The 16,608-nt window shown below is 40.8% G+C and overlaps 1 protein-coding gene across 1 annotated transcript in view; it reads left to right on the plus strand.

Annotated features, from left to right (window-relative positions):
- Positions 1–1,066: 1,066 nt before the first annotated feature.
- cdk17 (cyclin dependent kinase 17) overlaps positions 1,067–16,608 on the plus strand; it is a 38,419-nt gene continuing 22,877 nt past the window's right edge. The window contains exon 1 of the mRNA XM_057324580.1: positions 1,067–1,384. The gene's annotated coding sequence lies outside the window, so the exon portion shown is untranslated. The remainder of the gene's footprint in view (positions 1,385–16,608) is intronic.

The following is a 16,608-nucleotide window of genomic DNA, read 5'->3' on the forward strand; positions in this document are numbered from 1 at the left end:
GATTATTTTGAATATCTTATATAGATTTTTACAAATCTGTTTTATCCCAGTTAACAAGAACACTATACTAAAATTGCTGTGTAAGTGTTGTGTGTGATTGTAAATAAATGTGCAGTGCTAAACTGAAAAATAACAGAAACAATGTTAAACTGCTTTTTGAGATGCAACATCTCTGTATTAGTGCAAACCTTTCATTTCACGCAAATCTTGAAATAAGGGAACTTTTGAGGTCTTCTCAAATGAGAAAGGAACTTACGAAATAAGTCTTAGAATGACAACAGAAGTTTGGAAAGTGCAAAGCAATTACTTTCATTATGATAACCGTTCTTTATAAGAAAAAGTGATTACTACACATGATTTACAATTATTAATTTAACAGATGTTTTGAATAAGAGCACACAACAAATAGTTCAAAAGATTTGTAGGAAGAATAATGAAATCAGGAGAGAACAGAATTAAAGAAAATAGTTTTTTTAAATACTGAATTTACAAGATTACTTCATCTACAGCAGTGTTTCACAAGAAGGAGGCCTCAAAAAATTTCCAAAAAGCATTGGAATAAGCTAAAACGAATAAAAGTAAGAGTTCTTAGTGTGGTAGTTTGGTTATTTCTTATAACAAATATCTTTCTTTCTAGTTACGCCATGCTCTAGAATATTTTATTGGATAGAATTTGGAGGTCAAATTTAGAATTCAAATGTTGTTGTGTACAATGTGCGGCCTTGAAGTCAAAAGGTTGATATCTAGTGATGGGATAACACTGATATTGAAACTGTTTTACAGATTTATGGCTCTTTGTTTGTTATTGTTGGATTGTTGCATGTTTGTACTTTGAACTTCACCACTAGAGAAACCTAAAGAATCTCTTAAAGGAAATCATGACAGTACAGTGTTCGAACCCACAGCCTTCTGGGTATGAGAATAGATCGTTATCAAACACCACAATGCACCAACACAAGAAAATATGAGTCGTGGCATTCTTTTAACGGCAGGTGGCGTTGTATGCCAATTCACAGATGGGCGCACAACGCAAATAATTGTGCAAGCTTCTTCCTCAACCTCCGATGTCACCCCTAGGCGGAGGCGTCAGTACACGGGCAGCACGAGCACCAGCACCCCTCCCTGGTTTGAACCACCGTCACTGTACGCTCAAGGGAAACGATCGCCATAGTGAACTTAAACACGAAGCTCCCGCAGTTATTCGACCCGTTGCGGAGAGGATATCGGCATACGTTTAAACGCTATCGGACGGGCAAGAGCGCGTTGTTTTCGTCTGAAACGCGACTCGTGTTTGTGTGTTCGTGGAGTGTGGAAAGACGGCATCCGGCCTCCGAGAAGCAGGCGAGGGCAGGGACTCGGGTCCGATCAACGTTTATCGTCTCTGGTGAGTAGTGTGAATATGGCTGTGTTCGCCAGAGCGGAAGATAAAAGTGACGCTGCGATGGAACGTTGGAACGATACATTGTGACATTAATACATTGTAACGTTGATACAATGTAACATTTGAGGCATTTGACGTTTCGCAAATACATTGTAACAAAGACGCACTATTAACGAAGTTACAACGACACACTTGTACATGCCGGGAATTAATGTGTAGTTGCGTAAACAACACCGAGTTTAATGTAACGATGTGATGTCATTTACTTTGTAGTTCGTCAAACAAAACTACAGCTCTACCGAGTGTTTGGTGCAATAATCGGATATAAATGTCGTTTGATCGACGGGTGTGTTATCAGCACGACGTATGTCTCGTGTGTTGTGTTGTTTTGCTATGAAAGGAAAGCAAAACCGTTGATTTGAGGTGTTGTTTATTTAAGCTTCTGCTAGCGAATTCCACCACTTTGTTGAATAACCATGACAGGATTCGCAGATTTTGTTTTATATTGTTTTGGAGTGAGCGTGTTTGTTTTCACAAACAGAATTAAGATTTGTCAACAATTCAAGTGGTATGTTGAACTAACAAAAGCACAGATCTACCAGTTTGTATGCATGTTTGAAAAAAGATCCCTGCTGAAGTGTCTACAGATTCTACAAAAACCATCAGCTTTTTTATTATTAAGACTATTACAGTTGTATTTATGTTGTGTGTTACAGTAGGACTTAATGGGTTTAATCGGATCCCATCCACCAGTTAACATCCCACCAACAGAACCAAACACATAGAAAAGCAGAGACCCATAGAAAACCGTTATAAAACCTAAACAGTTCCCATTATAATCATTACATTATTGAACCTTGATGATGGTTTTTCAGCAAGGATTGCTGTCTATCCATGGAGTACATTTTGTGAAATAATTCTGTTAACTGTCAGGAAGCCGTGAACATATTCTGCATTTTTTAATCAGATATTCTCGAACCGCAGGTGACACTCCACAACACTGAGAAATGTGTTGTTGTGTTTAATGAGTCGTTAAGATGGACAAATGTATCTCCGCCAGAGTGAAGTTTTGCACTATAACACACGAGTGTAGAGAACGTCAGTGCCATGCCAACTTCATGTGTCCTCCTTTTTTCTTGGACATGTTATTTTTGTGTGTCAGGCATATGCAGTGGATGAAAATGGGCATTCATTGAATACCACAGACGAGCATCCATGTATGCAATGAATGCGCATGAATGTTTGTGTCATGCACGCCCTATTTGGATGAGTTTATGGGCCAGTGGCCAGTTTAGGGGTTTGCCAGGGATGATGCCCATCTCTCAATCAGGGTCTCTTGAAATGGAAATGAGGGTGCGTTCCGTTCCATCGCCTGGCATGCAGCTGCTGTATGGATGACCCAAATCGGGAACTGCGGGTTGGCTGTTCTTTCACAGTACGTAATGTGGCCCACATGGTGATGGATGCATGTTGGGTATATGAGCGTAGGCACTAGGCATGGCTGCAATTTCTGTGATGTATTGTGTGCTTCTTTACCCGTGTGTTTGATGATGCGGCACAATGCAACATCAGGATAATGGGTCCCTGCCTCTCCCAGATAAAGCTCAAGATACAGTGACATGTTGTATGCGTGCTGTGACAGGAGCAGGGTTACAGGGCCATTGTGGCTTCTTGGTCTTTTGTGCTTGACTACCTTTATTGTGGTAGATCAAGCTGATAATGCATGACCCGTAATACAGCAACACTAAAAAACGCCTTTGCTCCATTTGTCACCCAACACTTCACTTTTGTCTTCTTAAACTCTTAATCGCTGTATTTTATTTGTAAGTTCTTAGGGTAGCGCTATAGTGATTGTGTCATTTGTTGTCTTTTTTTCATTTTAGGCATCCTCAGAACATCTTGAAACAGTTGTACAGTTAGAATGTGTCAAATGGAAAAGCTATTCTCTATTGAAACTGGACACTGCCTGATGATGTTGTTAAAAATAAATGGGATTAATAGACTAGAAAATAGACTGCATGAAAATATGAATTTACAGCCTGGATGCTGGGGTGTTCTGCGTAGTTGCCAGGGCATTATGCGGTTGCTATGGTGTGATGAATGGTTGTGAGGGTTCCCCCAGCCCAAAGTCCAACTGAATGCAACTAAGAAAGTTTTAAATGACCCAAAAATGATCATTCTTACATCATATACTCACTGACTTCTCCAAACCCGAATGACTTTCTTCCTTGTGCAGGAAACAAAAAATATGTTTTTAGGATTGTTGCTGACCCAATAACATTGGAGTCCATTGACTTCCATTGGATGGACACAAAACCACGGAGACATTTCTCAAAATATCTTCTTTTGTGTTCCAGCGAAGAAAGAGTCATATACAGGTACATGTGAGTGAATAAATTATTTTTTGGTGAACTATCTCTTTAAGGGTGTTTTTAGACCTTGACTGTACGTATGAGGAGCAGTGACGGTGATGTTTGCCTTGGGAACTCTCACACGAAGCTTTCTCAGTGTGGATCTTTGAACATACATGGTTAAATGATAAATGGTTTCTATATTTCAGACACGAAATCGATGTTGTTTTCTGGGCAACTGTATGTGTTGTTCTCTGTTGCTGCAGTAATGGTTAATGCAATGGAAAGCACAAGGACTTTAGGAGCATGAGACGGCAGTTTTTCTTTTTCGTTTACTTTTCCCATGTTATTGCGACTTAACGTTGTGGATTTATGCTTTTCCTAGCAAAACAGATTATCAGTGTGATGTAATAATTCTCAGTGATACTTAATCCCTCCATTCAAACAAGCACTGAGAGAGTTTGTGAAAGGGAGACAGAGCGATGACAGTTTTCGAGAGCTATTTTCCCAGCTATTTTTTGATTTGGTTCTTTAATTTTTGCTGAGAGAATTTGTGCCGTGTGTCTGTGGGTAAGGTCAGCGAGAAGGTGAAAACACATCGTCGCAGGCATTCATGTAACTTGAACTGCTTAAGCCGAAGCTCGGCTAGCACTTGGGTTTTGTTATTGGAGAACGGCTGTCTCTTGTTCTCTCCGCATTGGTGTTCTTCTTCAATCGGTCGGTCAAGAGCACGCCGGGATGCAGTTAATTTAGTTGAAGAACAGCTGATGGCCTATATTGCACGGGCACGCACAGACACATCTGACTGCATGCCCACATGCTTTCCTCCGCCACCACGAGCTGTTTTCTTAGCCATCTTAAAATGCATACTATTTTCAAACGTGCCCGGTCTCACAAAGTAGAAGCAACGATCTGTCAGCGTCTCTGCAGTTAAATGCAAAACCCACGCATCCTTACAGTCCCATGTATTAAAGTGAGAGTTTACCCAAAAATGAAGATTCTGTCCTCATTTACTCACCCTCGTCATTTCAAACCTCTATGACTTTCTTACTTCCGCAGAACACGAAAGAAGATATTTTGAAGACCCAAACAGCACTGGCACCCACTCACTTCTATTGTATTCACTTCTAAAACCAATGCAAGTGAATGGGGTCTTAACAACATTCTTCAAAATATCTTCTTTTGTGTTCTGCAGAAGAAATTTTTGGGTGAACTATCACTTGAAAGGCGCAGTTCTTGAAAATCAGCGGCCACTAGCGTTGTATTATAGTTTTGCAACGAATTTCCCTTTCGAAGTATGACGGTGGCCGCAACAGTAAAAAAAGATGTCGTCTACTGAGACAGCGGATAGCAGTGATACAAGCAACGATGTTTCTAGTGATGTAACGATTCACTCAGCTCACGATGCGATGCGATGCGAGTCACGATTCTGATCTCACGATGCGATTTATTCACGATTTACTCACTATTTATTTTTACAAAATGAGTTGAAACAAATTAGAAATGAACAACTTCCCTTGCATTATTTCTTAAATGCTTCACGTTTCTTTGTATAATAAAATAATGTTTCATTTCAAATAACAAAACTAAGCTGCAATTTTATAACAAATTAATAATGGAAAAAGTCTCTTTAATATAAACAAACTAATACTGTATGTGCTTTTCTTGGATTTTTTTGCATTTAAGAAATATCAGCATGTCCACGTTTAGATTTGCAGTGAAAATAGCGGCCCCTGCTGTTCAAAAAATGTATTGCGATTCAGTTCACACCTTAACCGATTTGAATCGACACTCATTATAACCGATTTTCAACCGGCTCACGGCGAATCGTTACATCCCTAGATGTTTCTTTACAAAGGTAAGGCAATATATTAACGTAATTAATCATTTAACATGTATTCTATTGCGAAAGTTACTGTTACAATTCTATAATTAGATATATTTCTTGCGTGCTATCTAGTACACGCTGAGAGTAGTGAAGTAACTAAAGTTAGCTAATCGTAAATAGCAACGCTGTTCAAAGCGTTTGATCTGACATAGGCAGTTAGGTGTAAGTTAGTAGACGTTTGTCTCCCCCTTTGTAAAGTCAGGAACAACTGGAGTACGTACCGCAGGGACGGAAAAACATTATTATTCGGAGGTTATATGGCCATTTGTATAAAATGCTTACGTTACCGTTTCAACAAAACAGTTGTTTGGTAAACATTGAAAAAGTGGAAACATTGAAAATGTTGAATTATCTTACCAGTCTAGCAGAAAACAGGCAACTTCGGCTTCGCCTTGAAAACATTTGTCTTTCAACAGTGCCTTCCATCTGGTAATAGATACACCGATGTTTATCCTGGATTTCTGCCGCCGTTTGTCTCTAATTCGTCTGGCAGCATCACTTTTGCGCTTCTTTGACGACGGAGATTCACGCTCCGTCGGCTCTTGTGTACAATACGCATGGTCCTCCATTTTATCAAAACTTCTAAGACAGAACAATCAATTGCTTCAGCTAGACGACGACTACTCCTCCTCCTCTCCGTACTACGACTTACTACTTTGTGCGTCTTCAACTCAGTGATGATGCAAGCTGCGTCTAAAAACACACACGAAGACCAACATATACGAAACGCGCTCTGTGGAGCTGTTTGTCCGTTAGAGCTTACTGTACAAAACATGGCTGCGCAACATAACAAATCCCATGTAGATAGGCCCGCTCCCTATGTAGATACAACTGGTTTATTTTAAGGTAATTTAAACATAACTTTTCATTACGTAAGGTTTTATACACATCTAAAGACACAGTTTTGTATGTTATATTGCATTTCTGTTAATAGATTATACAAAACATCCCGCACTGTACCTTTAATACGCATACACTTTTGTTACATTGCAAATTGATTATGGTGGTATATTTTCCCAGTGTGTGCAGTTATGATGTCCTTAGCAAGCTTTTTTATTTTTAGCAAAGCAACTTGCATGTAGCTGCATGTACTGTAGTGGCATTTACCAGCATATGCATCTATATGATGAGTATTTTTTTTGCCTGGTTGTTCTTGCGAACACAAACATTGCATTTTTGGGGTTTATATTCAGAGTTAAGAGTTTAGCCTGTAATATCAATCTTTGCTCTGTAGCTTCTTGAAATATGGTCATGATTACTTGATGTTATATTGTGTGGCTTGTTAAAGGAACGGTTCACCCAAAAATGTAAATGATCATTTACTCACCCTCAAGTTGTCTCAAACCTGTGTAGATGTTGCTGTTCTGCTGAACACAAAGAAAGATATTTGGAAGAATGCTTGTAACAGTCCTGGGGCATTATTGACTACCATAGTGGGTCCACTAGAACTGTCTGGTTTCCCGCATTCTTCAAAATATCGTCTTCTGTGTTCAACAAAATGAAGAAATATATACACATTTGAATCATGATCATTCTGTTTCTTCTGTGTCTTTTTCTCGTTCGCTCGTTCGCTCTCTCTCTCTCTCTCTCTCTCTCTCTCTCTCTCTCTGTCTCTCTCTCTCCAAAGGATGTGACCCAACCTGGGTGCCGTCACGTTTTCTGTAAAATGTTATGATTTTTTCATTATTACTCACCCTTAGTTTCTCAAATAGGCAGAGCTGCTTTTGGGGAGACGCATGTTTTGTACTTTACCTCACGCGTTGTGCGGAATCTTTTTCTTTTTCCGTCTTCCTCAAAGAGGAAGTGGCAAACCTCACAGGAAGTGAACTAATTAGAGAGTTCATGTGCCCCCCTGTGCGCTAAAGACATCATAAGGCTGTCACATAATTCCAGTCCTCTGTAAGTTTGTAAGTCTTTACGCTTCATATAGAACAACCACATAGGCGTAAAATGATCGAACTAAACCCCACAGCCCCAGACTCTGAACCCCTGCACAATACGAGCTATGTCAGCCATGTGAGGAATGCACAAGTGTGTGTGTTTATTTGTGAGTGCTTGTTATCATTTGACTCAAGCCCCCTGTTTGGATTTAAACTATAAAAGTTCTTGGTATGTTGGACAGGAGCCTGTTGATATTTGTGTTTTTATCCCGTTTCTCTCTCTCTCTCTCTCTCCTCTCTCTTACTAAACTGAGCATACTGAAAGGTTTCTTTGTGTACTGTTGCACAAAGCCAGACTGCGACGCACACACACACACACACACACACGCACACACACACACACACACACACACACACACACACACACACACGCACACACAGACACACACAGAAAATTCCTACAGTACCATCCAGTGCTCATCTCACACTTGGCTCTGCTGTGCTGCATTTGCTCTCCCTGCCATATAGTGACCCATTTTTCCTTTGTGATCATTGCTGTGACACCAATTGTGTCACAGGTCTATAGGTTTGTTGTTCTTTGCTCTGATTGGCTGGTCTAGGTGCAAATACTTGTCCTTCCATCAGAGTGAGAGTGTTCGGGAGATCTTTCAGCGTTCAACATCTAAAATATTCATGGCGAGGCACATCGATGGAGAACAGACACTGTGGTGTCACTCACCTTCGAAGGAGCGTGAGTGTCGAGTGAGCTCACATTGTGTTTACATTTCCTGTCCGTCTCTAAGCAACAGCGAAGCATCACAGATCTCCACGCTCATCTTTTTTGTGTCTTTCTGCAGCGTAGCACATTCTGTACTTGTGGGTTGAAACTTTTTCACCTGTGGACCGGGTTTATACCTCTTGTACTTGTTAATAATAGACAATTTCAGCTTGTTACATAGCAGCTTTACAGAAAACATATTTTAGCAGTACAGATATAAGAAAAAAAGAAATGATACATAAACAGGATAACCATATAAACCCATTAGAAATTCTTATGGTTTCCATTAAAATACCATTACCAACCATTAGCCTTTTCTATTAAAACCATTATAAAATTCCTTTTTGTAGTATGTTTTTGACATTATTCCAGTAGGATTTAATATCCTACCAATAGAATCCATCAGATACAAGTACCATTGTATTTTCAAATAAAACCAACGCAATTCCCATTATAACCATTAAATCCAGTAAATTTTCTGTTGCGGTTCGGGCAGGGATCTGTTGTTTTTTTTCAGCAGGGTGGCATACATATGAATGATGTATACATTGGTTGGTGTTTTAGTTATTTTCAGGTTATTTCAAAAGAAACTATTGACAGAATTTATGGTGTGTTGTCCCTCATTTCTGAAAACAAACTGTGTGCAAGTAATTCACTTACTGTGGAAGTGTACTGTATGGGTCAATAGTTCAATAGTTTTATTTCTATCCTGTGATTCCCTTTTTCATTAGAGATCACCCAGACCTTTTCTGACTTTCTAAACGAAATCAGTTTGCCCTGGTCTGTCATTTCCTCAGTATGATCAATGATAGTACTTCATTCTCGTTTGTGTTTCTAGTCGTGAGTGGTTTAGCCAAGTGTCCTAAAGGCTAATATCTTGAAATACCCGTCCACGCTCACGTCCCTTGTGATCTGTCATGGGACATTCAGCGCTGTGGGTTTTTTGCTGTTGTTTTGCGCAGTGCCAAACAGGAACAGAGCTCATAATCAGGACCTAACATCACCGTGGGTCTGCGGCACGAGGTGAGAGGCCTTTGGATTTCATGTCTTGACTTCTGATTCTGGATGGTGTTTTGTAAATACTGGTAGCATCGAGTCTGTGGGTGACTGTTTGTGAAGACAGCATTGAAGGGATGAATGAGATCATCTTTGTGTTGATGTATTTCCTTTTAAAACTGGGCTGGAATGTATGGTGTTGACGGAAAAATGATTCTAGAGAGCATGTTGAACAAAATTAGATTTCATCAGTTAGATTCATAAATATTTTGTGTTGATTGTTCAGAAAAAAAACACATTTATTTAAACATGCATAAAAGTCAACTTTATAAGAAGCGCTCTAGCAAATAGATTGCGCATAGTGGCACCGCTTTGGTTTTGTGATGTCGTAAAGCAGATGATGTCATAAATGAACTTTCATAGAAGGGCAATGCTTCTTCCGCTTGTTGTTTTAAGAGTAGACTTTATCTGATCCTTGGAATATTAGCCACAGAGATCTGCACCTGGAATGCAAATGAATGATCACTATCTAGAGAACATTTTTCCAGACTTGTGTTCAAAGATGAATCTGAAGTTAACTAAACCTGCTTGTTATTGACCAGGAGAAAGTGGGGAATGATTAACTTTCTGGGATAAACGGGCAATACACTTCTGGTCCAAAGTTTGGTTAGAGCGCACTGTAGACAACTAGAAAAAGATCCCATACAGAAACACACTTTTATCTTTTTGTAAAATAAGTTTAACAACATTATACTATAATTTCAATCTCCCATCCAATCATTAGCTCTACTAAAAAGACGGGAAATTACTACCTAGTCGTTCAGACATTCAAACACACTTTTGTCGCTTCTATTGTGACATTTGTTAGCCCGTTGTCAGGAATGCCTCTCTGCTGCGGGAACAATGACAGGAAGTTTGCAGTCGTCATGGCTACGTAGCGTTTAAGAGGATCGTGGGATTAGAAGACTCATGCAGGTGTCAACATATGAGGTATCAGCCACAGATGAACATTGAACAGCATGTAACATCTCAACTCTTAAGTGCACAATCGACACTTCCTGCTGTACTGATGGGATGTCAGATTTGACCTCTGGGTCAAGGTTAGTTGCGTTTTCACTTGTTTTTGAGTGACACTTCTGGTTGTTGCAGGGAAAGCTGGCTTCTACAGGCTAAAAATGGAGTAATGGAGCCTCTCTCAGGTGGAGAATGAGAATATGGGACATTGCAAATGCCTCTGGGATGTGCGTTCTCATTCGGTGACCTCTTATAGTTCTGACCCCCTTAAAACTATTTCCGTATATCCTCGAAACTATTGTTCCTCTCTCTATCACTAAGAGTACGACACAAGGGTATAAACTTTAAAGCAGGCATTCACCAGCCACCTCATGATGCAGTTCATATTGCAATACATATTTCACAGTATATAAATATATATTTAAACTTAAAATGTCTTTTAAGCTTTTTTATTACTTTGTGTTTGATGTGATGGTATAAAATCGGATATATAATCCCTGAATGCAACTACTTATGTATACGAATAGTATGAATATCATGGTATGCAATTCATTACTGCGGTATTAAAATGTATGTTGTGACTGTAACGGTAAGGTCTGCCCATTTAAATCCCTTCTCTTCTTTTCTCACTTGCAGTAGATCATGTAGATGCTGGGTGTAATATCAGTCTGATCTTGCGTTGGCTTGTATGTGTGTGTGTCGGAGACAGAGAACAGGCAGTTCTCTACTGGAGTCAGTGCTTCTCATAGATTCATTTGTCAAGGGGGATTGTGTGTGCGATCATCCTCTTATCTCCTGCAGACACAAACACACACACACAATGTTGAATGTTCAGGATGAAAGAAGTGTTGACTTCAAGCCTTTTATTTGATACTTAATGTTCCTGCAGCCCTGCTTTAACAGTGCAAGGTTCAGGGGAATTCTGGCCTGTTTTATGGTGCGACGAGCAAAAATGTGTAAGTGAAAGCACATCTCTCTTCAACAAGCTAAATGCTTTGAGGTGTCGTGTGTGGTGAAATTGTGAAGCAATTGTGTAACTGCGTTACACTGGGAATCACCCGGCTATCCCTGAATTCAGAGCTGTTCTGTGTTGTGTTTTTAGATGCGAGTATTTGCTGACAAAAGGACAAAGATCACCTTTTGTTATAAAGCTTTATCCTCTCATTACACCCCTGACCTTAGTCTTCTCTCAGTCTGTCTTACAGAGTAGATGTTTTGTGTTTTAAGTTTTAAGTATGAGTTGTATGTTTTGTTGAGTTTAGGCTGCGGACTACATTATGTGCTGCTACATTCATATCTCAAGGGTGTGTGTGTGTGTGTGTGCGCATGTGAAAAAGCCTGTAGGAGGTTTCTTCACGTAGTGGTGCTGTAGAAGCTTCTAATGATTCTCTAATTGTCTTATTCAGCTTCTCTTTCTTTGATATAAGCAATCATAAAAAAACTGAATTTTTTACATTTGCTCAAACTTAGACATTCAAATCAGACGATTTGAGATTCAACACGGCATTGCCAAAGCCGTCTGCATAAGGACGCTGTCTTCATAGCGAACTAATCTGGGCGGTAGTCACACAGCTTGTTTTGAAATTGGCCTGTTAGATGGCTTGCTCAGAGATTTCCAGCGAAATATTTCAGTGTTCAAGGGTTTATGTAAGATCCATAGTGGATGATGTTGTAAGCTGAGTAATGCACGTTTTTTTTTATAGGTCCAGTGTATAAATTTTAGTGGCATCTAGTGGTGAGGTTGTGAATTGCAATCAACTTCTCACTCCCCCCTCCCTTTCGGAGCACTATGCTGGCTGACACAGAACTAAAGGTCAGTTTATGGTTCTGCGTAGGACCTACGCCGTAACATACGGCGTAGCCTACGTACGTAGACGACGGCGTCGTGAACATTTATGGTTCTGCGTTGAGAGTATGCGTCATACTGCAATTACACCGCCGAAACGCTAGTTGGCTCTTTGTGTTTTCATGGGTTTGCTCTTCTTCGCCGATGTTTTGTGTGTGTGTATGCTAGTGTTTGCAAACGACAATGGAAGCCAAACCGACGTTAGAGGAAATCTCTCTCCAAGAATTCGCCGCCATCTGACAGTCTTTATAGTCCGCCGAAGAGGAGTCATACAGATGCGTGTATTTTCGAACCTCTTCAATCAGACGCTCAGTAACTTGGTCGATGTCGATGTCGATGCTCACCATGTTGTTCTTTTGTGGACTCTGAACTTGCCGGAAGAAGACACGAGAAGAAGATGCCGGAAATGCGTAGAAGGAAGTACGATGCTGCCAAACCGACCAATCACAGCGCTTGCGGTCCTCGTAGGGTTCGCGTTGAGTTGACGCGTTGTTACATTTTTGGAGAGGTGCGCGTCAGGCTACGGCGTAGGGTACGCACAGGGTACGCGGCTCTGCGTAGGCTACGCCGTAGGTTACGGCGTAGGTCCTACGCAGAACCATAAACTGACCTTAAGATGTCGTCAAGTTTTCGCTTCTTTGCTGAAGGAGATAACATATTTATGAAACACTCTGAAGAGCAGTTTGTCCGTTTAGGGCTTCTGTAGAAACAACATGGCGAACTCCATGCAAGGGGACCCGCGGTGTATGTAGATTAAAATAGCTCATTCTAAGGTAATAAAACAATAACGCTTCATTATGTAAGGTCTTTATACACCTCTGAAGACATAGTTATGTATATTATACTGCGTTTCTGTCAATAGATAAAAAATTACACACTGGACCTTTAAATATACAAGCATCTTAACACTGTAAACAACCAAAGATATAAAACCACAATAACGTTTACATTTCTCAACCTATTTTAATGTTTTATGATCTTTGTGACGCACAAAAATGTCTTGTTTTTAATAACTAATTTACTGTCAGAAAATGATTTTTTATTGAGTTTCTAATTTCTCGATATGTCAGAAATGTAAATGTCAATGCGCTTTTTTCCCTGAAATTGCCGCTCAACCGTTGATGGGCCCTCACACATCCCTATTTTGCACTTATTTTGCCTGTCCATCATTGTGTTTGGATGTCAGTCGTCCTGTGACCTCAAGGCAGGTCGCTGTATGAATGGCTGTAGTCCCTTGACCTACCCATCAGTATTCGCATTGCAAGCGGGGGTGAATTTGCATGCATTTTTTCCAGCATGGAGCTAGAGCGAAGAGCGTATTAACGACTCGCTAAAGTACTTCAAACATCGTCGAGTGGACTAGGAGATTAAAGGACATTATGGCCTCTCTCTCTCCATCTTCTATGACTCTAATTACATTATACAATCTAAAGAACACAACCTTTGATGTCCCGTGTAGGACGAAGGGCAGATGTGTTAATGCATTCAAACACTCCACACGTACACATGTGAAGACGGCAACAGACTTGACTTCTCCTTGGATAACCTTTTGATGTTCCTGTCTCTTCTGTTAGCGAAAGTTCCCCCATCAATGGCCATTCAAAGGTTGCTGTGTGTAAAGAAAACTGAAAACGTATTGTAAGCGGTAGATGTTTATTGGTTTTATACTTGATGTTTTGCCAGTCTTTTGTCATAAAGGCAGATTTTAAATCACAAACTTGTGCAATTTTGGGCACATGACTTTCTCCAGATATCGTATACATCCTTGATTCAAAAGGATGATTAGAAATGCATTATACTGCCACTTGAACAGTCACGCATGTAGTATGGCTAATTTCACACCCCGTTTAACTTGTCTCTTTATCTCCTCTGTCTCTCTCGCCCTTGTTTTGCCTTGTTTTGTCATTTTGTCTCACTCGCTTGCAGTTCGCCGCAGACGAGCAGAGTTGCTGTGGAGATCTCATGCTTTGTAGTCAGACACAAAGGCATCATTCTGTTTCTTGTTCTCTCTCTCTCTCTCTCTCTCTCTCTCTCTCTCTCTCTCTCTCTCTCTCTCTCTCTCCTCCCTCCTCTCTCTCTCTCTCTCTCTCTCTCTCTCTCTCGCTCTCTCTCTCTCTCTCTCTCTCTCTCCCTCCTCGCTCTCCGCTCTCGCTTCTTCCTCTCGCTCTCGCTCTCGCTCTCGTCTGCTCTCTCTCTCTCTCTCTCTCTCTCTCTCTCTCTCTCTCTCTCTCTCTCTCTCTCTCTCTCTCTCTCTCTCTCTCTTCTCTCTCTCGCTCTTCTCGCTCTCTCGCTCTCTCGCATCTTCCGCTCACTCTCTCTCTCTCTCTCTCTCTCTCTCTCTCTCTCTCTCTCTCTCTCTCTCTCTCTCGCGCTCTCTCGCTCTCTCGCTCTCTCGCTCTCTCGCTCTCTGTCTCTCTCTCTCTCTGGGTGCATGGAGAGGTAGATTACTGATTCTGTGAGAAACAAGATGCTGAGAAGTCCCTGGAAAGACGTGTTGCCATGGTGACGGGAATGGACTTTTATTTGTGTGCGTGTGGGAACAGATGAAAAGAGAATTATCTAAAATTCCGAGATTCTTAGAATATTCATTAGGTGCGTGCTGCACTTTCCAGACTTTTCCTTGGAAGTGCAAGTGTAGTAAATCAATATGTAATATAATCATTAAGAATGATGTCAGATGATTTTTTTTGTGGTGCATTACTTTATGTAGATATTAGATAGAACTGCATGATAGTAAAGAAGAACAACTTAACAAATAAATACATTTAAATAAAAATGTTATATATGATTTGTGATCTATGGTAATGCTTTAAATCTGAACTATATTAAAATACATTTAAGTAGGAAACTTTATAACCAACGTATACGTTTCACTTTCTTTGTGATCGTTGTTCATTTTAGGGCTTATTTTCTAACTTTGCTTTCATTTAAAGACGTTATGCTTATTTTCTATAGCAGGTCTCAGAAGTACTAAACCCTTAGTTGTATTGATGCGTCATTTTGCCTACAGTGTTAAAATCTACTGTACATTGGCGCAATGGCTTTTTGAACTTGGAAGCCTATAAGTGTGCGCGTTAACCCAGTTTCTGTCTCTGCAGGCTGCATTTAATTAGACCGCTGTTTGAGGCCTCTGGCTGGTGACTGGTTTGATGTCAGGCCTTCCTGCTCTAATTACCTCTGGTCTGGGGTGGCACCCGGCTGCAGGGCCCATCCCAGAATTCAGCTGGATCAGAGGCAGCAGTCCTCTGTGTGGGTCATTCATTGTGCTTGTGGGCTTGATCGTGCTGTTGTTTTGTTTGCGTGTGAGGGAAGCCATGCTTTTATTTTTGCAAGCTCCGCAAGAGCGTGTTTGTGCTCGTGTGTATTTGGGATGTTTTGTCTTCTACTGTTCCTCCCCCAGCGCACACGCGAGGGTTTGTTATGGTTTGGGTTGTGTGCCCTCACGCTGTCACACAAAAGACCCCTTATCTCTCAAGAGGAGTGCGTACAGGGGCGGCGGGCTAATCCCAGCCCAAGGGGTGTATGGGAGACTGTAAACAGATTCTCCTCCTGGTGTTTGATCTTCATACTGTCTTATGATTGGAGGACTGTGAAACAACACGAATAGAGACTGATGGAGTTGAATAAAACAACCGACACGAAAGACGACATATATTTTGTTGTCTTTCTTGAATATTATGTTCATTTTAAATAAATCGACAATACCAGTCACATGGAGCAAAAGCCCCGCCCCCTTCCACACGCTTATCAAATCACTATCAAATAAGCATCTCTTCATATTAGAAAGTATAATTCTCTCATTCTCCCCGCGGCCTGCTCAACCCCTCCCACTTTCCTAAAAGTCTGATCCCGGAGAGCTGATGTCCGGGGACTGATATCGCGCCAGGCCGGGGGGTTAATGATGCGAGGGGGCGGGGTGACAATAGACGGCACTGTCCCCGGTTCTTATTCGCTCATTGGCCAAGAATGCGGTTTGTAACTGCATCAATAGTGTCACTGTCCCATGCCGAAAAGGAGAGGTGGCAAACAGAGACAAATGTTTTGTCAATTGTGAAAAGGAAACGGGAGGACGTTTTCTGTTTTTTGAGCTACGTTTATGATGTGTTTGTAGTTGTTTTAATGAGGCAGGGTTGAAAAGACTTGAGGAGTGTCTCTGTAGGCCCACATGAAAATGAGAAATGAGGAGTGGATCTGGATTACTGGAGAGCGTGGCAGTAAGGATGCTCGGATGGTTTTGGGGGATGCTTTTATGCTGTTGATTCAGTTTATGCACGTGTAGCGCGTCTGGAAGCGAGTGCTGGAAATGAAAACACTTAAGACACGTTTGGTCTTAAATATGCAAGCTGTAACTTTTGCAATTCTGTCAACATCTCTGTTTGAAATTGCAGCTTACTTTTCATACTTATCTTTAAGTAGGGTGAAGTCAAATGATGTCCTACTGACATTTCCCACAAAAACATACCCGAAAATATTA

Source organism: Triplophysa rosa, linkage group LG24 (assembly GCF_024868665.1).
Source record: "Triplophysa rosa linkage group LG24, Trosa_1v2, whole genome shotgun sequence".
Lineage (NCBI taxonomy): Eukaryota > Metazoa > Chordata > Actinopteri > Cypriniformes > Nemacheilidae > Triplophysa > Triplophysa rosa.